Raw genomic sequence first — 23605 nt, 5'->3', positions numbered from 1 at the left:
TCGAACTCCTGGGATCAAGCAATCCTCTCACTTCAGCCTCCAGAGTAGCTGGAACTACAGGTGGACATCACCACATCAGGCTAATTTTTTAATTTTTGTAGATATGGGGTATTGCGATATTGCCCAGGTTGGTATCAAACTCCTGGCCTCAAGTGATCCTCCCGTCTCAGCCTCCCAAAATGCTGGGATTCCAGGCAGGAGCCACCACGCCCGGCCAGAGCGTCTCTTCATCTGTATCCTTTGCAGTTTCCTTTATAACAAACCAGTAACTGTAAGTGAATGTTTCCCTGAGTTCTGTGAGCAGCTCCAGCAAGTTAAGCAAACCCAAAGAGGGGGTTGTGAGTAACCCAAATAGAAACTGGTCCGTCAGAAGTTCCCGAGGCCCAGGCTTGTGACTAGTGTCTGGAGCAGGGGGGAGTTTTGGAGACTGAGCCCCCAACCTTTGGGATCTGATGCTGTTTCCAGGTAGTGTCAGAACCGAAGAAGAGGACCCCCAGCTGGAATTGATTGCTTGCTTACCGGGGAGCAGAAATCCTCACATATTTTGAGGTCAAAGAAGTCTTTGTGCTGATTATTATTGTTTTGGTGTGAGCAGAAGAAAAGCACAGTTTGAAAGGTTATTTTAAACAACCATATACAAAAATTTGCTAAAAGTAGATCAAAGACCTAAACATAAGAGCTAAAACTATAAAATTGTTAAAAGAAAATACGGGAGTAAATAAATCATCACCGGTCAGACACGGCGCATGGTGGCTCACGCCTATATCCTAGCACCTAGGGAGGCAGAGGCAGGAGGATAGTTTGAGCCCAGGAGTTCAAGACCAGCCTGGGCAATGTAGCAAGAGCCCATTCTCTTTTTCAAAATTTTCTAGTTTTGAGACAGAGTCTCACTCTGTCACCCAGGCTGTAGTGCAGTGGCATGATCTCGCCTCACTGCAACCCTTGACTCCTGGGCTCAAGCAATTCTCCTGCCTCAGCTTCCTGAGTAGCTGGGATTATAGGCACCTGCCACCATGCCTGGCTAATTTTTGTATTTTCAGAGGAGACAGGTTTTCGCCATGTTGGCCAGGCTGCTCTCCAACTCCTGACCTCAGGTGATCCACCGGCCTTGGCCTCCCAAAGTGCTGGGATTACAGGCAAAAGCCATCGCGCCCAGCCAAGACCCCATTCTTGATTTAAAAAATAATAAAGGTAGCCGGATGTGGTGGCTTATGCCTGTAATCCCAACACTTTGGGAGGCCAAGGCAGGCGGATCACCTGAGGTCAGGAGTTCAAGACCAGCCTGACCAACATAGAGAAACCCTGTCTCTACTAAAAACATAAAATTAGCCGGGTGTGGTGGTGCATGCCTGTAATCCCAGCTACTCAGGAGGCGAGGGCAGGAGAATCACTTGAACCCAGGAGGCAGAGGTTGCAGTGAGCCGAGATCGTACCATTGCACTCTAGCCTGGGTGACAAGAACAAAACTCCATCTCAAAAATTAAAAAAAAAAATAAGTAAAAATAAATAAATAGAATTCATCATGACCTTGGATTAGGAATGGTTTCTTAGCTATGACATCAAAAGCACAGGCAACAAGAGGGGAAAAATAGATAAGATAGGTGGCTTTCATTAAAAGTAAAAACTATTGCTCTTCAAAGAACTCATTGAGAAGTGAAAAGACAAGCCACAGAATGGGAAAGAATATTTGCAAATCATACATCCGAGAAAGGATGTGAATCCAGAACATATGAAGAGCTCTTACCACCTAAAAATAAAAAGGCTAACAATCCAATTCAAAAATGGGCAAAGGATCGAAAAAGACATTGATTTCTTCAAAGAAGATACACACACAGCAACCGCACACGAAAAGACGTTCAACATTATTGGCCATCAGAGAAAGGCAACCAAAACTAAAATGAGAGTCCACTTGTTTCAGTCTGTTTAGGCCACAGGGTGGCTTAAACAACAGAAATTTATTTTCTTACTGTTCTAGAGTCTGGCAATCCCAAGATCAAGGTCCCGTCAGGGTTGGTTTCTCACACAGCCTCTCTTCCTGGCTACAGACAGCTGCCTTCTCATAGTGTCCTCACATGATAAAAGAGAGAAAAATCTGGCATCTCTTCCTCCTCTTCTAAGGATGCCAGTTCTCTCGGATTAGGGCCCCAACCTCCTGACCTCATTTACCTTTAATTACCCCCTTAAGGCCCTGTCTCCAAATACAGTCGCTTTTGGGGCTAGGGCTTCAACACATGAATTTTGGGGAACACAATTCAGTCGATAACACTGCTCACACCCACTAGGCCGCTTACTCAAAAACAATGACAAGTGTCACAGAGGGGATGGAGGAATCGGAACCCTCGGGCCTGCTGGTGGGAAGGTGAAACGGCACGGCCACTTTGGAAAACAGTCTGGCAAGTTCCTTAGTCAAACGTGGGGTTTTCATATGACCTAGAAATTCCACACATAGGCCTAAGAGAATTAAAAACATGTCAACACAACACACATATACACAGATGCCCACAGCAGCATTATTCATAACAGCCAAAGTGTAGGAACAGCCCAAATGCCCATCAACTCATGAATAGATAAATAAAATGTGGACTCTCCACATAAGGGAGCACTCTCTGGCAATAGGGAGGAATGAAGTACTGGCACACGGTATGCAGCCTCCAGTGGATGGACCTGGAAACATGCTGAGTGAAAGAAACCAGACACAAAGGGCGTACTTTGCATGATTCCATTTACATGAAGTGGTCCAGAGAAGGCAAGTCATAGTGACAGAAAATAGATCCGTGGTCGTTTAGGGTTGAGGGTGATGGGGAAATTGGGAGGTGACTGCTGTTTTTTGTTTTTTTTTTTTTTTTGAGGTGATGAAAATGTCCTGGCCAGGTGTGGTGGCTCACACCTGTAATCCCAGTGCTTTGGGAGGCCAGGCCGGGCAGATCACCTGAGGTCAGGAGTTCAAGACCAGCCTTGCCAACACAGTGAAACCCCGTCTGAAACCCTGTCTCTACTAAAAATATGAAAATCAGCCGGATGTGGTAGGGGGCACCTGTAATCGCAGCTAATTGGGAGGCTGAGACAGGAGAATCACTTGAACTCGGGAGGCTGAGGTTGAAGTGAGCCAAGATCGCACCATTGCACTCCAGCCTGGTAACGAGACTGAAACTCCATCTCAAAAAAAAAAGAAAAGAAAATGTTCTAAAATTGATCATGGTGATGGTTGCACAAATCTGTGAATATACTAAAAATCACTGTACACTTTAAATGGGAGAATTGGATAGTATATGAATTCTGTCTCAATAAAACTCTTCCAAAACAAACCAATAAACAAAACCAGTCTTGGGAGGAGGGTTTAATTCAGCTGTAGACTGTGAGGACGGCTGGAGCTGGGCTCAAATCTCAGCACTCCACTAACACCTGTGCCCCTGGAGCTGCGGCTTCACTTTGTAAACATGGGTTCCCCCTCTGTGACCTGGAGCCAGTAACATCGCCAGCTCTGGGGGGTTAAGGCAGATGAGGCAAGAGACTGTCTCACAAGAAGGCTGCCCCCAATCCAGGCTCAACCCTGGGGCCGTGGAGTGCTGTAAGACCTCTCCAGCCTCCTAGCTGACCCCCACCCCCTCCCCGCTCACATCCCTGACACAGGATGCAGGTCCTGGGACCTTTGGGACCCTCAGTGACCACCCCACTTACGTCTCCAGCCTCTGCACTCACCAGCTTCCCAAATGTGAATGTCTCCCCAACTTCCACGCCTTTACTGTTGTAGATGGAATTGTGGCCCCAAAAAGATATGCTCAAGTCTGAAGCCCCAGTGCCTGTGGATGGGACCTTACTGGGAAACAGGGTCTTTGCAGACATCATTCAGTTAAGAAGAGGCCATGCTGGATTAGGGTGGGCCCCAAACCCAGTGGCTGGGGTCCTTATAAGAAGAGGGAAGTTTGGAAAGAGAAAGGCAGGAGAAGGCCAGGCAAGGATGGAGGCAGAGATTGGAGTGGTGGCTACAGAGCCAAGGAAGGCCATGTATGGTTGGCAACCACCAGAAACTAGGAAGAGGCAGGGAAATACCCTCCCCTTGAGCCTTCAGAGAGAGCATGGCCCTGCCCACACCTGGATTTCAGACTTCCAGCCTCCAGAACCACGAGAGAATAAACTCCTGGTGTTCTAAGCCGCCCAGCTTGTGGTGCTTGGTCATGCAGCCCTGGGAGACAAATTCACTGACCTGTTCCCACCACAATGCCACTGCCATTCACCTTCCCCTGTCCCAATACTGCCCCATTCTTCCAGGTCCATGTCAAAAGCCTTCTCTTCCTCCAGGAAGCCTTCCCCAGGCGTCCTCCTTCCTCCTCCCCCTCCCCCTCCCATTGCCATACCACCTCTGCAAGAGTCTGCTCCTGCCCCCAGCATCCCAAAGCACCCTGTACCCGAATATAAAATGTATCACATTCTGCCCTAATGTGAAATATGCTAGGTGACCTTCTTGAAGGGTTTCCAAAGATGCTTCCTTCCTGGAAGGAAAGGGGTTTTGAAGGATGAGTAAGAGTTTGCCAATTGGCCAAAAGTTTGATGGCTTTGTCCGGTCAGTGAGTTTATTTATTTGCTCATGTATGTATTCATTCAATAAGTATTTGTTGAGTAACTTTTGCACTGACTTGTTCCCCAGAATGTGACCCCTGGGGGCAGGATAGCACCTCATGGATCTCTGGCCATACCCGTCCCGCCCAGGAGCTTCTGGCAGCTCTGGGTCAGCCTCAGCCTGAATTTATGCTTAGCCAAGGTTTGTGAATCAAGGCTGTTTTCTAAGTGTGTGTGGCAGGAGGAAGAGGACAGAGGGCCTCCAGGGTTAGTGAAAATGGAGGCCCCGCTGTGTTGGAAAGCACACCGGCTGGTCAGACGGTCCCAATTCCAAATCCTGGCTCTGCTCCTTTCCAGCCCAGTGGCCTGGCAAGCTCGAGGGCCTGCTGCTTCTGTGCAATGGGGACCCTGGAGGCATCCCTGCCGGGCCCTGGAGCCCCTCCCGCAGTAACTAGTGCCGGCCAGCAGGGGGCACAGTCGACCCTCCCCGGGGCGAAGGCCGGGCTGAATTCCAGGTGGCGTTAGAGCCAGTGCCCCTCTGCCCACAGGCCCCCAGCAGAGCTCCAAGATGCTGGCCAAGAAGGAGCAAGGAGGGTGGTGAGGCCGGCAGGGGCCAGATCACGGGAGCCGCTGGTGGTCTGAACACAGGGGAGCCACGGGGTTGGGTGTGCATCTCGAACTTTCTCTGAGGCAGTGCGGTGGAAACAGGCCTGATGCAGCAGGAAGGCCTGTGAAGAGGCCAGTGCCATCTCCATGGGCAGTCCCAGAAGGTCAGGACTCCAGGCTGCTGGGGCCAGCCTCCTCAGCCCGGCCTTTCTCAGTGGCCAGCGACAGAAACCCACAAAGGGCTATGCGGTGGGAGGACCCAAGGCCTGCCATGCAGCTGGCCTGGAGGATGCTGGAACTAGGGCTGGGAGAGCTGTGGGACTCCCGTCTGGCTCTCCTGTGTGCTCCTCTCCACTTCATGGCCTCCTTCCTCTCTCCTGCGGGTGACCTTTCTCCACGGGTAGTAAGTGTGGCCCCTGACAGCTCCCAAGCCTTGTGTAAAAGTCCCAGGGAAGGAAGTCAGGGGCCCCTCTCAGGCAGCTACCCATCCCAGACCATTAGTCTGTGCCGGGGGACAGTCAGGCAGCAGCATGGGGTCCCTGGGAACCATCTGGATGGGGCAGGGATACACAGCTCCCGGAAGGAAGGAGACACGTCAGACCTCTGCAGCCAGCAGACCCCGGCGGTCCTGGCCTCGCAGACACCTGCTTCCCAAATATGGACTTCCCTTCGTTTACACAAAGGTCTGTGTGATGGCCCAGACAGCTGGACACGTCAGGCCGAGGCACACGTTTCCCAGCATGAGCCCACGTGTCTTCCCGAAGACCCAGTGCAGGAGGGCTTGGAGGCATCCTGAAGATCTAGGTTCAAGTCCTGGCTCTATCGCTATGGTAGATACACATTCTTTAGTATCCTTTCATTGAGAGGCAGGCCCTGTGTCTGCTCGGCCAACAAGATATGGCAGCAGTGATGTACTTCTGGACCTGGGCTTGGAGAGAAGGACAGTTCCTGTCTCTAGGCTACTTGCTCTTAGAATTCAGCTGCTGCAGTGTGAGGAAACCCGGGAAGGCGCCTCCAGCCCACAGAGAGCTCCCAGCACACAGCCGGCTCCAGCCAGCGGACCAAGGGTGCGGCCCCACTCCGAGGCGGCTACCTCGGCTCATGGAGCTGCCCCAGCAGATGCCACAGAGCACAGCCACACTGTCCTCGCCAAATCCTACCCAATCTGCAGGTTTGGGAAGAAAACAAAATGATTTATGAAATGCTTTAAGTGGCTGAGTTTGTTACACAATCAATACTAGAACCCTTATCATGAATATGACCCTGGGCAAAATAGTCAAGTTCTGTGAAACATGTTTCCTCATGCAAAAGTGGACAGAGTCTCCGCCTTGCAGGATTCCAGCGCAGGGAAAGCACCGAACACAGCACAGAATGGCTGTGTGGGGAGTGGCCCGTCATTTATCAGTGGCTACACTTGAGGGTGGACTCTTGAGGACAGGGACAGCCCCCATCCACCTCTGTGTCCCCGGCACGCAGTAGCTCGGAGGAGTTGAAACAAAAGGCCCTGGATTGTGTTCCTGTGGGAGCCCCCACATCTGAGTCCTCTCTGGGGATCCCAGTCCCCCACCTGCCTGGCCTGTACCCCACCCACTCTCTCCCAGATGGGCTACACTGCCGCCAACATGCATGCCAGCTCGGAGTGCCCTGCAGAAGCTGCACGTCAGCTCAGTCTCCATGCACTAAGGCTTTTCAAGGGGGCCGAGTGCCCACCTGGCACCTGCACCCTGCTAATGGGCCTCCCCAGCTGGCATGTGTCCTGCCCCTCCCTGCCTGGCCTAACCCGCTGGGGCTGCAGGCAGGAGCTGGGGGTTCATGACCAGATGAAGGCTTTGGGGTTCAGTGTTGTCCAGCCTGGACCCTCAGGCTTCGGGGGAGCAGGGATCCCGTCAGGGAGCTGGGATCAGTCGGCACCCGGCCCAGCTCCGTTTCTCAACTTGATGCAGGAAGTCACTTGGGAAGTTTGCAGAAGGCTGAATCAATTTTATTCTCAAGGTAAAGCATATGTGTGCGCGCGCGCGCACACACACACACACACACACACACACACACACACACACACACACACACATACCCTAATCCACGGGGGAAGGCAGGCAGGCAGGAAGAAGCCAGACAAAGAATAAATAATGGTACTTTGTAATCCAAGCCACAAGCAGATGGCCGGGGAAGGCCAGGAGTTCTCTGCACAAAGCCACTGCCCCAGTACAACACGACCCTTGCCAAGGTCACAGCCTGGTGGGAAGGAGGGGACAGACAGTACACGCCCAGATGTCAGAGTAAGGGGGCCCCCTTACTGGGCCCAGGAAGAGGCCTGCTCTGACTCTAATCTTTCTGAATCTGAATCTCTTATGATCAGGACAGAGACACAGTTTGTTACACCATTACCACCACGCCCTTTCCTGGGGCTGAGGCAGCCTCACGTGCCAGCTGGGGCCAGGTAGGCTGCAGAAGCGGGGGAGAGCCTTGGTGTCAGGGAAGGCAGGGCGGGAGGGTGAAGGGGATGAGAGCAAGCAATCTCAGTGTGGAGCCAGCACCCGCAGGGGCCCAGAGGTCACTGTGAAAGGACACGCGGGCTGCAGGCAGGCAGGGCTGTTTTTAGCCCTGTGCCTTTCCTGCTGTGTGTCCTTTGGGAAGTCACTCACCCTCTCTGTACTACAGTAGTGTGGCCTGTGAAATGGGTCCTCAGAGGGGCATGGGTGACTGTGTGTGCACCTAGCTGCCCGAGGGCTTCCCCGCCAGTCACCATCCTGCCTCAGCCTCTCAAGTAGCTGGAATTACAGGTGTGCGCCACCATGCCCAGCTAATTTTTGTATTTTTAGTAGAGATGGGGTTTTGCCATGTTGGCCAGGCTGGTCTGGAAGTCCTGACCACTGCACCCTGCCAGTCAGCTCTTTCTGAAAGCTCTCAAACACAGAAGGGCTGATGGCAGCAGAGCATTAAGGAACAATGTGGCCTGACTCCTTCCTGATGAGGCCTCCATCCAGCTCCTGGCTTCCTGCTCGGGCACATAGGCTGGGGGTCCAGCATGTGGAAGTCCTAGGTTTCAATGTGTTGCAGGCTCCAGTAGCGGAGAAGGCACTGGGCTGGGTTGGCCTCCTGGCCAGACCCTAGATGTGGAAACTGATTTCCATCATCAAGGCAAGAAAACGAGAGAAATTACAGAAGGCATTTTAACACATCTGCAGAATTAAACAGACAAAAAAGACAAGAAGGAGATGAAGGAATTGACTGATAGAATCATGACACTGTTTAGTGAGGAACTGTTCTTGTATCTATCGATTAGCTGCAAACATCTCTTATATACTTGACCAAAACAAAAACTTTGCCAGATTTTAAAAAGCAGAGATTTTACAGAACATTTCTCCGATCACAGTCCAACAACATTAGGAATTAAAAAAAAAAAAAAAAAAGATGACCAACAGTCTAACAACTTGGAAGTTAAGAAACATTCTGGCCAGGCAAGGTGTCTCAGCACTTTGTGGGGCTGAGGCAGGAGGATTGCTTGAGGCCAGGTGTTTGAGACCAGCCTGGGCAGCATAGTGGGACTGTCTCTACAAAATAGTTTTTAAAAATTTAGCCAGGTATGGTGGTGCATGCCTGTAGTCCCAGCTACTCAGGGCGGGGGGTGGGTGGTTGAGGCAGGAGGATTACCTGAGCCCAGGAGTTGGAGACTAGCCTGGGCAACATAGTGAGACCCCATCTCAAACAGCAACAACGATGGCAAGGCTTCTGAGGCTGTATATTGAGGCTCAGTGGAAAAAGTGCTGCTGCTCTTCACAGATGGCAGCCATAGACAAAAGAGTGGTGGTCCCGTGGCCATGTGTACACTGCAGTGAGCTGAATAATAGATAACAATAAATAGTCATACTGGATATCTTGGCCCCCAGAGATACCCAGGTCCTAATCCCTGAAACCTGTGGAGGTTACTTCAGACAGCAAAATGCTTTGCAGATGGGATTAAGTTAGGGACCCTGAGATGGGGAGATTACCCTGGAGTATCTGGATGGGCCCTAAATGCAATCATAAATGTGATTATGAGGGAAGTCGCCCGGTCATGGTGGCTTATGCCTATAATCCCAGCACTTTGGGAGGCCGAGGTGTGCAGATCACTTGAGTCCTGGAGTTCAAGACCAGCATAGCAAGACCCTGTCTCTACAAAAATATATACATGTGTAAAACTTTGCTTGGTATGGTACTGTGCACCTGTAGTCCTAGCTACTTGGGAGGCTGAGGTGGGAGGATCACCTGAGCTTGGAGAGGTCAAGGTTGCAGTGAACCTTGATCACGTCACTGCACTTCAGCCTGGGTGACAGAGTAAGACCCTGCCTCAGAAAAAAAAAAAAAAAAAGGGAAAAAAAGGAGCTTACTGCCCTTGGGGACTGGGGGCACGGGGACCACGGGAAGAGAGAGTGGCAGATAAAGTCATAGACCTGAGCCTATCCAGAATCCACGGCCTGGGCACAGCATCTGCCATGTGGACGCCATGGACACACGGGTCTCCCCGGGACAACGAAAGTAATAACAGCTGTATCGTGGTCATTGCATGTAAGAGTTGAGAAGACAAGCAGAAAGAGGTGAAATAAAGTACCCAAAACCAGCACTGCCAGAGGAGCTGGGACCCACACACAATCCTGGCTGTGTGACCTCAGACAAATTGCTGAACCTCTCTGTGTTCTGGTTTCCTGATCTGTAAGATGGGCTTACTAATGGTGCCTGCTATGGTCTGAATGTGTGCGCCCAAATTCTCATGTTGCAACATAACCAGCAATGCCATAGCACTAACAGGCCTTTGAGAGGTGATTAGGTCATGAGGGTGGAGCCCTGAAGAATGGGATTAGTGACCTTATAGGAGAGGCACAAGGGAGCCGTTCATGCCTTTTTCCCTTCTGTTCCACCATAAGAGAACAGTGTTCATCTTCCTAGAAAGGATGCAGCAACAGGGTTCCATCTCGAAGCAGAGAAAACAGTCCTCACCAGACACAAACCTGCCGGCACCATGATTCTGGGCATCCCAGCCTCCAGGACTGTAAGAAATAAGTTTCTATTGTTTATGAATCACCCAGGCTGTGGCATTTGGTTATAGCAGCACAGACCCAGACAGCGGCCTCCTCAGAGGGTAGCTGCAAGGGTTAAGTGCGAGATAATTCTTGTAAAGCACTTAGGACAGCAGCATCCACAGTTACCTCCACAGGTTTATGTGCCCCCCCATCCCGTTCCCCAGGAAGGAACACACAGCGGCCCAGAGCCCAACCTAGGGCACCCAGAGTTCTGGGCACGCCTGGGCCTCTCTCTCTGAACACCCCCCTTAATCCAGGCTACAGCGGACTCTTGCCCAATGAAGTGGTGGGGGATGCCCTACCCCTCCTCCCCCAGGGACACAGAGGTCAGTCAGAGGTCTCCCATCTCCAGGTCCAACAGGCCAAGCCCTCAGGAGCTCTCAGCATAGCCAGGAGCCCTGGAACCCCTAATGCCCTGAGAGAAAGGACCCCCCAACCCTGACTTGGCCCTTCCCTGCAGGGTGTCAGCAAAAGACCCGAGAGGCTGCAGCCCAGGCTGTTGGAGACAAGGTTTTTCCAAATCCACTTCTGTGACAAAGCACATCCATTGTTCTGATTTTATTTATACTCAACATGTGCTGATAATGAATTCTTCTCAACAATATGGGGTAAAGGAAATGTCCAACTTCTGAAAGCCTCCTCTACAAGGCTGGTGGGAAGTTCAGTGCAGTCATTCCAGGACCCCTGTTTCCCCCAGTCACCCCTCAGGGTCCAGCTGTCCCCACGTGGGAACCCGCAGTTCCTCAGCTCCTGGGCTGGGCCCAGTCACCCTTGCAGGATCCTGGCCACAGTGAGGAACCAGGTGCCAGGGGCCACATCCTGAGGGTCATCTGCCACCTGCCAGACACCTGAGGCAGGCACACAGCTCTGCCTCCCTCCCGAGCTGGTGAGGAGCTCTCAGAACTTCCCTCTGTCCTGCCTGCCCCACTCCGGGTCCGAGTACTTCCCCCTCCTCCCTGTGGATGGGGAGACAAGAGGCTAACACCAGCTGGTTTTTGTCTTCCTAAGCTACAAATCCACAGGTGCAAGTCCCTTTTGTGTTTAAAATACAAAAGAAGAAAAGAAAAGAGAGCAAAAGTAAAGATCAGGCATTGAGCTCTTTGGATGTTTGAAGTCTAGAAGTAGGAGCAGTTGGGGCATGGCATATCTGGGAGATAGCAGTTATCCCAATATTAGTCAGGGGTCTTCAGAGACAGAGCAATAGGAGATGGATGGATGAATGGATGGAAAGATGGATGGAAAGACAGACAGACAGATGGATAGATGAATGGATGGGTAGATTGATGCATGTATAGATGGATGGATGGATGGGTGGATGCATGGACAGATGGATGGATAGATGGACACACAGATGGACAGATGGATACATGAATGGGTAGATGGGTAGCTGGATGGATGGATAGATGATTGATTGATTCATTGATTAATGGATGGGTGGGTGGGTGGGTGGATGGATGGATGGACGGACGGATGGATGGATGGATGGACAGATGGATAGATGAATGGATAGATGGGTAGATGGATGGATGGATTGATGATTGATTGATCCATTGATTAATGGATAGATGGATGGATGGATGGAGATATAGAGAGATATGAGAGGGATTTTTGAGGGGAGTAGGCACACTCCATCATGGAGGCTGAGAAGTCCCACCACAGTTCCTTCCACAAGCTGGAGAACTCTGCCGGCAGCAGAATTCAGTTCAAGTCTGAAAGGCTCAGAACACAAGACGCCAATGCTGTAACTCTCAGTCCAAGACCAAAGGCCTGAGAACTCGTGGAACCACTGGTACAAGTCTTAGAGCCTGGAATTCTGATGTCCAAGGGCACAGGAGAGAGTCTCAGCCCCAGGAGGGAGAGAGGAATTCACTCTTTGTCTCCTTTTTTAGGCTATCTGGGCCTCCAGTCAACTGGATGGTGCCTACACTCACTGGGGACGGGTCTTCCCTAGTCAGTCTCCTCTGGAAGCAGCTGCACAGACACATCCAGGAACCACACCTCACCAATTCTCTAGATACTCCTCAGTCCAGTCCTGTCGATGCCTACGATTAACCCTCATAGTCCACACGTGCTGGGCCTGCTATCTCTCCCCAGCCGGTGGGGACCTGACTAGGCCAGGGATGGGCCCAGCTAAGTAGCCTGTTGGAAGCCTGGGGAGGGGACTGGCATGAAGTCTGAGGACACCTGCTCCAAGTTAGCAACCCAGATGGGTCAAGTTCAAGGCTCAGGCAGAAAGTTCAAAACCAGGTTGATGGGCCAAGTGCGGTGGCTCATGCCTATAATCCTAGCACTTTGGGAGGCCAAGGCAGGAGGATCACTTGAGGTTAGGAGTTTGAGACCAGCCTGGCCAACATAGTGAAACACTGTCTCTACTAAAAATACAAAAGTTAGCTGGGTGCAGTGGCACATGCCTGTAATCTCAGCTACTCAGGAAGCTAAGGCAGAAGAATCCCTTGAACCCAAGAGGTGAAGGTTGCAGTGAGCCGAGATCACACCACTGCACTCCAGCTTGAGTAACAGAACGAGATTCTGTCTCAAAACAAAAAACAAAACAAACAAACAAAAAACAAAAAACAAAACCAACCAACAAACAAAAAACCCAGGTTGATAGAAGATGGTAGATAGATGCCAGGCAGGGAGCAGGGAATCCTGGCAGGCTGGGGCTAGGATGCCAGCAAGCTGAGGCGAGTGGCTTGGAGACCCTGTCCACATAGAGATGGATGCCACTGCAGGTTGGCAGGGGTCTGATGGGACCTCCCTTGCACCCTGTGCCCCAGTCGGCCAGCCAGGCCCTGTTTGCCACACATTTCCCAGGGCTGGATTCTGGTCCCACCTTTCCTTGCCTTGTCATATGGTCCCCACTCAAGTCCCATCTGGGTTCTGGCCATAATCCCAAAAGACACAATCCCAAACACTATAATTCCAAATGTTAAAATCCTAACAGAGTAAAATCTCTAAAATCTAAAATTCACAAAATCACAATCCTAAAAGATCAAAAATCCTGGAAATATAAATCTGGAAGAAAATAATTTTTCAAAGTCATTTTAAAAAATTATTTACATTTTTAACAGGAGATTTACATGAGAAACATTAAAACATGACAGAACACTTCATAGGCCATTTTACACAAGGAAACAGGCAAAAATGACATACATATATTTCCAAGTATAAATAGGTACACTAACAACAATCAGGAGGGTATGACAGTTATGAGCAGACAAAAAGTGAAATGTATAAGCACACAGCACTGTGGCTAGAAATTAACCACAGCTGGTAATTGTGTGCACCCAGCTTTACAACTGTGGTCATCTGAAATACCCCGATGGACAACCTAAGTCTTTGACAAGATCAATCAAAAACCATGATGGGGCCAGGCGCGGTGGCTCACACCTGTAATGCCAACACTTTGGGAGGCTGAGGCAGGCAGATCATCTGAGGTCAGGAGTTCGAGACCAGCCTGACCAACATGGTGAAACCCCGTCTCTACCAAAATACAAAAATTAGCTGGGCATGGCGGCGGGCACCTGTAATCTCAGCTTCTCGTGAGGCTGAGGCAGGAGATTCGCTTGAACCCAGGAGGCAGAGGTTGTAGTGAGCAAGATCACGTCATTGCACTCCAGCCTGGGGGACAGAGTGAGACTCTGTCTCAAAAAAATAAAAAGAAAAAATTTAAAAACCATGATGGGTCATCACAGCACAGGCAGTCACCCAAAGAGCCGAGCTCTGAAGACATTTTGTCTTTCACAAATACAGTCATATAAAAAGAGCGCCTATTCATTTACTGAGGAAGTTTCGATGTTTTTCCATACTTGTCCAATGCTTACACACACAGTCAGCATGTGATAATGCAGCTTCATGGAGTCAAATTTCTAATGTCAAGGTAGCAGAAGAGAAGTCCCAGCTCTCAGAAAGAGACCAATTCAGGCCAGGCACAGTGGTTCACACCTGTAATCCCAGCACTTTGGGAGGTTGAGGCGGGAGAATCACTTGAGGTCAGGAGTTCAAGACCAGTCTGGCTAATATGGCAAAATCCTGTTTCTACTAAAAAAAAAAAAAAAAAAAAAAAAAATACAAAATTTAGCTGGGCATGGTGGCGGGCGCCTGTAATCCCAGCTACTCAGGAGGCTGAGGCTGAGGCAGGAGAATTGCTTGAACCTGGGAAAAAGGTCACAGAGCACCAAGATCATGCCACTGCACTCCAGCCTGGGCGACAGAGTGAGACTCCGTCTCAAACAAACAGAGACCAATTTGCCTTCTTACTTTGTTCTCTCAGGCCCCTGGCCAATTAAATGGTGCCCACCAACAGCGAGGGGAGAGCTTCCCCACCTAATCCACCTAGACTCACTTACCAACCGCTTCTGGAAGAACCTTCACAGAAACACCCCAATTTTTTTTTCTTTTGAGACAGGGTCTTACTCTGTTGCCCAGACAGTAGCACGATCCCAGCTCACTGCAACCTTGACCTCCTAGGCTCAAATGATCCTTCCCCCTCAGCCTCTCAAGTAGCTAGGACCGTAGGTGTGCACCATCATGCCAGGCTAATTTTTGTATTTTTTTTTTAGAGATGGGGTTTCACCATGTTGTCTAGGCTGGTCCCAAACTCCTAAACTCCAGTGATTTGCCCACTTCAGCCTCCCGAAGTGCTGGGATCACAGGCATGCGCCACCGTACCCGGCCCACGCCCAAATTCCTTAATTCAGTCAAGTCAGCACCTAAAATTAAGTCCATAAATCCACCCATTGTCAGCTCAGCACCCATAGGCGCCTCCTGAAACCATACTATTTCCAAATAAAGAGAACAACAAGGTACTAGCTCGCCTGACTTGATGCAGCAAATACAGTGCAACTATCTTGTGTACAACCGAAAACACACTAATCCTTTCCTCGGAATTTGGCTTTCAAGATTTCAACATTCAAGATTTTAATCTCTTGGAATTGTGATTTGGGGGATTTAGACTTTGGAGATTTTGACCTGTTAGGGTTTCAGCGTTTGGGATCACGGCATCGGGATTGTGTCTTTTGGGATTATGATCAGCACCTGTACCATCTACCTGAGTTGGTCCCTTGGAACCAGCCGGAACTGGACCTGCTGCATCCCCCTTTGGGGAATCATGACCGAGCCCACCAGCCTATCATTTTTCCTCTCCCACCCATTATCCATCCACCTACTCCCCCATGAAATCTAATCCAGCAACTTTTGTCTTTCGTCGTAATCCTTTATTCTTACTGTGTTACCCAGATGTAAATTGATTCAACAAGTACAACTTACCCACCCACTCCTTTATCCATCTACCACTCACCTACCCACCTATCGAGCCACCCATTCACTCGTCTGCCTACCTATGTATTCACCATTCCTCCTCTACCTATCTATCCACATAGATTCCCTCGCCCATCTGTCTATCTACCTATTCACCTATCCATCACCTCCCTACCTGCCTATTCACCCACCTATTCACTTATCCACCCAGCCAGAGATCCAGGATCCCTCCACTTCCCCATCCAACTATCCATTATCACCACGCATCCTTCCATCCTCTCTCCATCAGCTCTCTCCATCCATCCCACCATCCCCCCACCTACCTTGCCAGCAATCTCATTCCTTCTTTCATCAAAAGCCCTGAGCAGCTACTGTGTTGCGGACCTTGTTCCTGGGGGCTAGTGATATATAGAGATCATTAAGAAGGCTACACTCAACAGCAGGGAAGAGGAAACCCACATACGTGAGCATGGCGGTGCAGTGTGGCGACAGCATGAATGAATAGAAGATGTCCAGGCTGCAGTGGCTGAGGCGGCGGCACCAGCCTCTTTTTGTGGGGACACTAGGAATGTTTCTCAGATGATGGCACATTTGGGCTTCAACTGATGCATGGGTGGGCATGCCCCAGGGAGTGAGGGGACAAGCAGGTGCAGAGGTGCACAGGTGTGCACAGAGGTGACAATTTCACAGCTGGGAAGATGTTCTCAGCTGGAAGGTGTGAGCGGCGGCTGGAGAGGGATCGGGCTGGGCAGGTGGGTTAAGGTCAGACTGCAAAGGACCGTGAACTTGGCTGTGAGGGTCTAGTCAGCTCCTGGGAAGCAGCCAGACCCACAGAAGTACTGAGGCTACGCCTTACCCCAGCAGCCCTCCTCCTCCCATCACTGCCCTGCCACGCCTCCCTCTGCCTGTCTGCACCAGCCTTTCACCCAGCCCCTGTCCCGTCCTGGCCTCCACCTCCACTTCTCAACTCCCCCAACACCAACCACTTGGCACCCCTGATAGTCCCCAAAGCAGCGTCTGCCTCACCTTGTCTTCCCACGTGCTGTCCTACATCCTGGGGCACACACCTTTGCTCTTGTTCTGAACCAAACTCCTTGACATCCACCATAAATGACACCTCTGTCCCCTCCCCACCCTCCAGGGCAGTGGACATTTCCACCCCACCCATCCGACTTGCCTGCATCTTGAACAGACCCCCTCTGTCATTTTCTCACCAGTGTGTGTCAAAGGGCCTGCGTCTCCTGATGGGTTGAGACTGTGGAGGCAGGAACAGTGCCTCATCCACCTCTGTAAACCTGGTGTTTCACATGGTTCCCAGTATACAGCAGGTGCTCAATAGGTGCATGTTATGTAAAGTGAATAAATGGTGGAAAATAACTTTCACCCTTGTAACCTGGAAGGCCTTACGTTACCCTTAGCCAATTGTGAACTCTGAGCCACCGAGGCCGTCAGGGTCCACTTGTGAGTGAGGATCCCTGGGAGGAAAATGACTGGGAATATTAGGGAAAACAGGCAAATTAAAAAATAAAACAAAATATTCTGCATAAAATGGAGCCATCACAGGTCAGAATCACCCTTTGAGCCCCCAAGGATTGACCCAAGAAAACAGTGCTTGGAATTGCGGTCAGGTGGGTTTAAATCCATTTGCTGTGTATCAGCTGGGGGACCCTGGCAAGCTGCTTGGCCTCGCTGAACTCAGTCTCCCCATCCGTCAAGTGGGTCCAAAAAAGAAGCATGAGGCCCTGCTGTGTAGCCCCAGGTGTATGCACCAGGCCCACCCTGCCCTGCCCAGCTGGCTTGCAGACCAGTGCCGGGGCCCCTCCCAACTTCCCTGAAATCCACAGGCCTTCCTAGGCCTGCAGTTTAAATTAGGCCCTCTGTTTTCCCTCTACTTGGCGCAGAAGGGCACCATCTATCAAGCACTTCCCTCGTGACAGGCACGGAGCCAAGGTTCCTGTTTGCTTCTTCTGATCTCCATAAGGGAGGCAATGATGCCATCCACAGGGGACAGGGACACTTGGAGCGGTGAACGCACTGCTGAGGTCGCTCGGTCAGTAACTGGTGGAGACTTAGACACGAGGTGTCTGACTCCAGAGCCCCTGGCGGCCCAGAACCGAGGTCTTGACTGACTTTGGAACCACCGAGAGCTGCACAAACGCTGACGCCTGGGACCCCCAGGTTCGATTTCACAGCCCAGGCTGCTGCCTTGACCAGGATTTTCCATGCTCCATGGGTAACGGGCAGTGGGAGGGACGCTGCTCTCTGTCATCTCCACACACAGACCTCTGGTGGTGGGGGTGAGTCCTGTGCATCCTTCTGTCTGTCCCTGCCTGCAAGTTCCACATCCACTCTGTCCCCTGCTGCCCACAGACTGGGTCAGGGCCCCTTTGTAGGATCCTTGGAACCCTCCAGTTTCACTTAAGGCTGGCCCGGCTTCCCCCTGAGGCTGCCCAAGAAGGCCTCAGGATGGGCTGATGGTGTCCCCCCCATGTCCACTCAGGACCCCGGAATGGGACCTTATTTGGAAATGGAGATTTTGTAGGCGTCATGAGTTAAGATGCAGCCATGCTGGATGACAGTGGGTCTTGATCCAATGGCTGGTGTGCTTCTAAGCAGCAGCAAGGACACAGAAACACGCAGGGGAGGCCATGTGCAGACCGCGGCAGAGACCAGAGGGAGGCAGCCACAGGCCCAGCCGTGCGCGGAGCCGCCAGGAGCTGGAAGAGGCAAAGAAGCTTCCCCCAGAGCCTTCAGAGGGGGCGTGGCTCTGCCAGCACCTTGATCTCAGATTTCCAGCATCCAGGGCTGCGAGAGATAAATTCTGTTGTTTTAAGCCAGTTAGTGGCAGTTTCTTAATGGCAGCCCTGGGAAACAAATATGAGGCTCATTCCCTCATTTCCTGCTCCGGTGGAGTTCTAGAAACAGCAAAAGCCCTGCTGCTTTGGGGGTGTGCTTGTGCAGGGGCAACTGTGAGGACCTGCCGCCCAGCCCTCCAGCTTCAGGGACTGCCAGACCCAGCTGCCGTCCTGCCGCCCACGTGGGCTCCTGGCTGGAAACTGAGTGCAGAGGGGCCACCAAGGCAGGCCCAGTCCTGAGAGGCGCATGCTGACTCTGAGGGGCCACTTACACTCCAGGACTCCTGATGGCCTTGCCAAACCTTCCAGACTCAGGGCCATCCAGTATGCTCCTGCAGCCCCCTCCCTCCCCCTAAAAATGTTTCCGAGGAGCTAACCACTCGGGGTCTGGCCCCTTGGGACTCCTCCCAGCCACCGCCCCATCCGTATGGCCATCCCCACAAAATAGATGCCCAAACTGAAGCTGAGAGAGGGGAATCGACTCGCCCAGGGCCACAGAGCTGCCCTCCACCCCCAGCCCGCCCCCACCGTCAGATCAGCAGTTCTCAGAGGCCTGTTGCCATGGTGCTGGAGGGAGGAGCAGATTCCTGAGCTACATCCAAAAATACACACCAGCTCCTTCCTCCCTCCTGACTTCCCTTCTCCCAACCAATGTCAAAGCCTCCTTTTGTGCAGCCTGAGGTCCAGGGCCACTTCCTCCCAAATCAGCCACGCAGCAGCCGGGCGGGGGAGCCCTGACTTCCTGGGCTAATGTCTCCAGACCCCTCACCACCCTCCAACGATAAACCACGGGTGGTTCCCAGAGCAGGCAGGTTCTTTCCTGGCTCTGTGCCTTCCCACATGCAGTTCCCTCAACCAGAATGTCCTTCCTCTTCCTTCGGGTCCCAGCTCCAGCTTCACGTCCACTGGGAAACCTTCCCGGAGGCTCCGCCCCCACCTCCAGCACAGCCGTTTTCTTGTTGTACCCTGGGGTGGTTGGCAGGCCTGACGCTCTCACTGGGATGTGAGGAAGGAAGCGGGAGAGAGAGGGAGCTGACGAGATACAAGTCTCCCCAGTAATCCTCCCACATTCACACAGATCCCAGGCGTGCTGGTCCTGCTCACCACTGCACCCACAGCTCCTGGCACAGGTCTCAGCCCTTTGCAGCCCAGCAGGTTCCTGACCAATGACGGGCTGCTTCCTGGGGGTCCCAGCTCACTCAGCTCTGTTCTCCAAGGGTCCAGAGTGGGTGCTTGGGGAATGTGTGGAGTGAATGAATGAACGCCAGGCTCTCTGCAGGCTCAGGCGGCTTTTCTGAGGCATGCATTCACCCGGACCTCTCCAGGACTCCACACGAGAAGGCCCACCTCAAAGCCTACATCACAGGGTGGGCTTGAGGTGGAAGAGGGAACGAAGCAGGAATAGTTACCAAGGTCCTGAGCTGTGTATGCACAGCCCGTTCCTCAGTTAGCCCTCATGACCACCCTGGCAGCAAGGCTGAAGAGTAACCAGTAAGAGACTAATGAAGAGACTGTAGGTCAGGGAGGTGAAGTCACTGGCAACAGTCAGACACCGCTGCTGTGGAGCCGACCTGACTGGTGCTGGCCACCCGGGCACAGAGGAAGGGGGCACAGGCGGCTCTGAGAGGGGCCTGGGGCTGAAGGGCACATAAGATCTCAGCCACAGGTCACTGAGAGCTCCCGGTGGTGGCCCCAGCTCCAGTGGTGGGAGAAACCGGTCAGACCTGTCAGGTTCCCAAAACTTTCCACTAAAAACCAGTCTTCCCGGCAGAGGTTACCTCTGAAACAGAAGGGGACTGTGGGCGGGGAGCAGAGAACTGGCAGCTTTTACTTTGCACAATTCCATAACGATTTGGATTTTTACCAAGAGCACGGATTACATTTTTTTTTTAATAAAAAGAAAATTAACATCTGACTACCCAAGGCCTCCACCTTCCCTGGAGCCTTTGGCCCTCGAGGGCAGGTGTGGCAACGACCAGTGATTCTGTCTTCCACTAGCCCTTAACCAGTCTGCACCTCCTACTGGCTAGGCCACGCACCCAAAGGTGCAGGTTCGTTATTTATTCATTTGCTCATTCACTCCATCACTACTCTGTGCCAGACCTTGCTCTGGGTACTATACAGGGAGTCAGGCCCCTGCCCTCGAAAAGTTGCCAGTCTAGTAGGGAGTCAGGCATGAGAACCACACAGCACAAAACAAAGTGGAAAGCACTGAAAATGAATGTGAGGTGGGAGTGTGGCTGTGGGAGCAATCTGGGAGGGCTGCACAGAGGAAGTGACCTTTGAGTAGTGCCTTGGAACATGAATAGGAGTTTGCCACAAGGAAAGGAGCTGGGGAGATGTTCTGGACAGCAAGGAGACTGTGAGCAAAAATGTGGGGGTGACCCAGGCATCAGGAGAAGTTTAGGGCAAATGGAACATGGGTTGTGGGGTCTGGGATTGGGGGCAAGGGATCAGGCTGGAGATGAGGACGCAACCCAAAGTCTCAAGGTACCTAGATGACCAACAAACGACTTGGAATTTTTCCTTTGGGCCAATGACTTTGAACTTGCTTGCTGAGGCAGGGCTTTTAGTTTTGGGTTCTGATCCAGTAGGCCAGGGTAGGGCTGACACTACACGCTGGCAAAGCTCCCCAGCAGATTTTGATGGCAGAGGGTGTCCACTGCTGCAGCTGGGACCGCTAGAACTGGAAAAGCAGGAAGTGACAGGGTCCAGCTGTAGCCTTGCTGTGAGGACACAGTGCGCCAGTCCTGGAGGGCCACCCTGGGGCTGAGCTAGGGTGGGACTGGTCTCGGGTAGGGCTGTGGGGCAGAGAGAAGGGGGTGGGCTTGGCAATATGGTGCATGTGAACACGGCGGGGACCCCCAATGCCTGGCTGGGGACAAGGCAGGGACAGGTGACTGAGTCAAAGGTCCTTGTGCCCAGCACTGAGCCCTTGGCCCTCCCACAGGGCAGCTCAAAGGAGCCACTAATGACCCCAGGTCACTGTCCCTAGAAGTATTGCTTCAGAACACCTTTTGCTGAGTGGCTGCAGGACGGGGGTCTCCTCCTGTGGGGAGCAGCTCACCTCATGAGCTCCCTGGTCCTTGCACATTTCTGGCTAGGAGGGGCCCCAGGAGCCGCTCCCGTGGGAGATTTGGAAGGAGGAGGTGAAAGTGGCAGCAGCAGTTTGTCGCTCACACGTGTTGCTATTGATCTGCGTGCCGCATCCCTGGCGTGAGGCAGTAGCAGGCCACAACTGGCCCACATTTCCTTTGTCCCATTCTTGTGCCAGGTGTGTTTAACTGTGTGACAGAGGCCAGGCTCAGTCAGGCAGGGCGCCCGCACCACCCAGGGCACTGGCAGACACGAGTTTCAGCCTACACCGCCGGCTCCAGCTCACACCTGTGGTTCCGGCTTGTTCTCTCTCTCACCCATGTGTCCTCCCTCGTCCCTCCCCGCCTACCGGTCCTGTGGACCCAGAGCTCCGGCGAGACTCAGGACGGCAGTTATCTGGGGACCGCAGGCTGCCCCCACCACCAAGCGCGTGCATATTTGGATACACATTCTGTGGGGTCTGCTTCTCGGGTTGAGTCCTGACCTGAGGCCTCTCCCACTTCCACACTCAAAGCATAGCCGACGTCCCTGACCCCGTCGGGGGCACAGTTGGAGACCCCCTTCCTACGCCAACACACATCACATGCACACAGTGAGCTGTGGGAGCAGAAGGGTAAACAGAAGCCCTGCTTGGTATTTCCAGGCTCACCAAGTAATGAACATCGCCACTGGTAGAGTCCCCGTTGGGGTCCTCGGAGCACCCCCTGACTGCCCTACCATGAGATGGTAAGCAGCTATATCTTCAGAAGAGTAAACTGAGGCTCACAACAGTGAGCTGCCTGAGGCCGCAGGGATGAGGGACAGAGCTGGGACTTAAACCCAGGTCATCGGACTCCAAGACACTCCGCTTCGGACCACATAGCCAGCTCTCTGGAGCGCCAGTGGGGGACTCATTCTCCCTGCCCCCCATCCCCACCCCCGCTTACTCATCCACTCAACATACCTTCCTGTGCCTGGCCCTGCTGCACGGGCGGGGATGCAAAAGTGCTGAGTCCTGTTTCAGGGTGTCTGTCTCCAAAGGCAGCATGAAGGTGCACCCTGAGGCCCCGGCTTCCACCCCTGCCTACGCCTTTCCTTCCCTCTGTGTGGCCTGGGCAGGAACAGCAAAGTCTTGGCATGAGGCAGCCCCAGGTTCACATCCAGGCCGCCCCACTGACAGGTGGGGTCTTGGGCAGACACATACTTTTCGGCCTCAGTTGAGGGGAGGACCACCCCACTCAAGGAATCAGTGAAGATCCTGAGTGTGGGGCTCTGGGCACAGGGCAGGGCACAGAACTGGGGCCAGAGAGAAGCCCACTCCCTTCCCACAGTCCAGGCACCGTCTGCCTCAACCTACTAGAGCCAGCTCACCGGGGGTTTTCCACACCTGCTGGTCTTGTCTGCTACCAATTAGGAAGCAAGGTAATTACACAGTGATCGCAGACATGTGCTTCTACTTCTTAATGAGCTGTGGGTGCTCAGGCAGAAAGGGCAGCAAGGGCTCCATTCTCTGATATTTGAGGGCTGGGCAAGCTGCAGGGCCCTGAGGGCCAGCTGGAGCAGCAGCTTTCAAGCCTTCTAACCCGGTTGGTGCCTGAATACATTCTACAAACAATGCCTTATATGGACACCCAGCATCAAAACAGGTGAAACCTGGGCTACCTTGGTGGAAGGGGAATGTGGAAGGTGGGGGGCTGGCAGAAGAGTCCAGAGTCCCATTCGCCCCAAGAAATAGGGTCTGGGATGGTCTTGGCAGTGCACTCAGGGTAACCAGAACAGAGGGGGACCCCAAGGGAGAGGGGCCCAGCAGCCACTCTTCACCAATTGGTATTGGCATGGAAGGATTTCATTATCTTTTTTCTTTTTTTTTTTTTTTTTTTGAGACAGAGTCTCACTCTGTCGCCAGGGCTGGAGTGGAGTGCAATGGTGCAATCTCGGCTCACTGAAACCTCCGTCTCCCAGGTTCAATCGATTCTCCTGCCTCAGCCTCCTGCCTCCTAAGTAGCTGGGATTATAGGCACACACCACCACACCTAGCTAAATTTTTTTTTTTTTTTTTTTTTTTGTATTTTTAGTAGAGATGGAGTTTCACCATGTTGGCCAGGCTGGTCTCGAACTCCTGACCTCGTAATTCACCCACCTTGGCCTCCCAAAGTGCTGGGATTACAGGCATGAGCCACCGCGCCCAGCCAGGAT

The sequence above is a fragment of the Macaca mulatta genome, chromosome 8, assembly GCF_049350105.2.
Source record: "Macaca mulatta isolate MMU2019108-1 chromosome 8, T2T-MMU8v2.0, whole genome shotgun sequence".
Classification (NCBI taxonomy): domain Eukaryota; kingdom Metazoa; phylum Chordata; class Mammalia; order Primates; family Cercopithecidae; genus Macaca; species Macaca mulatta.
Note: the sequence above shows the minus strand (reverse complement) of the source record.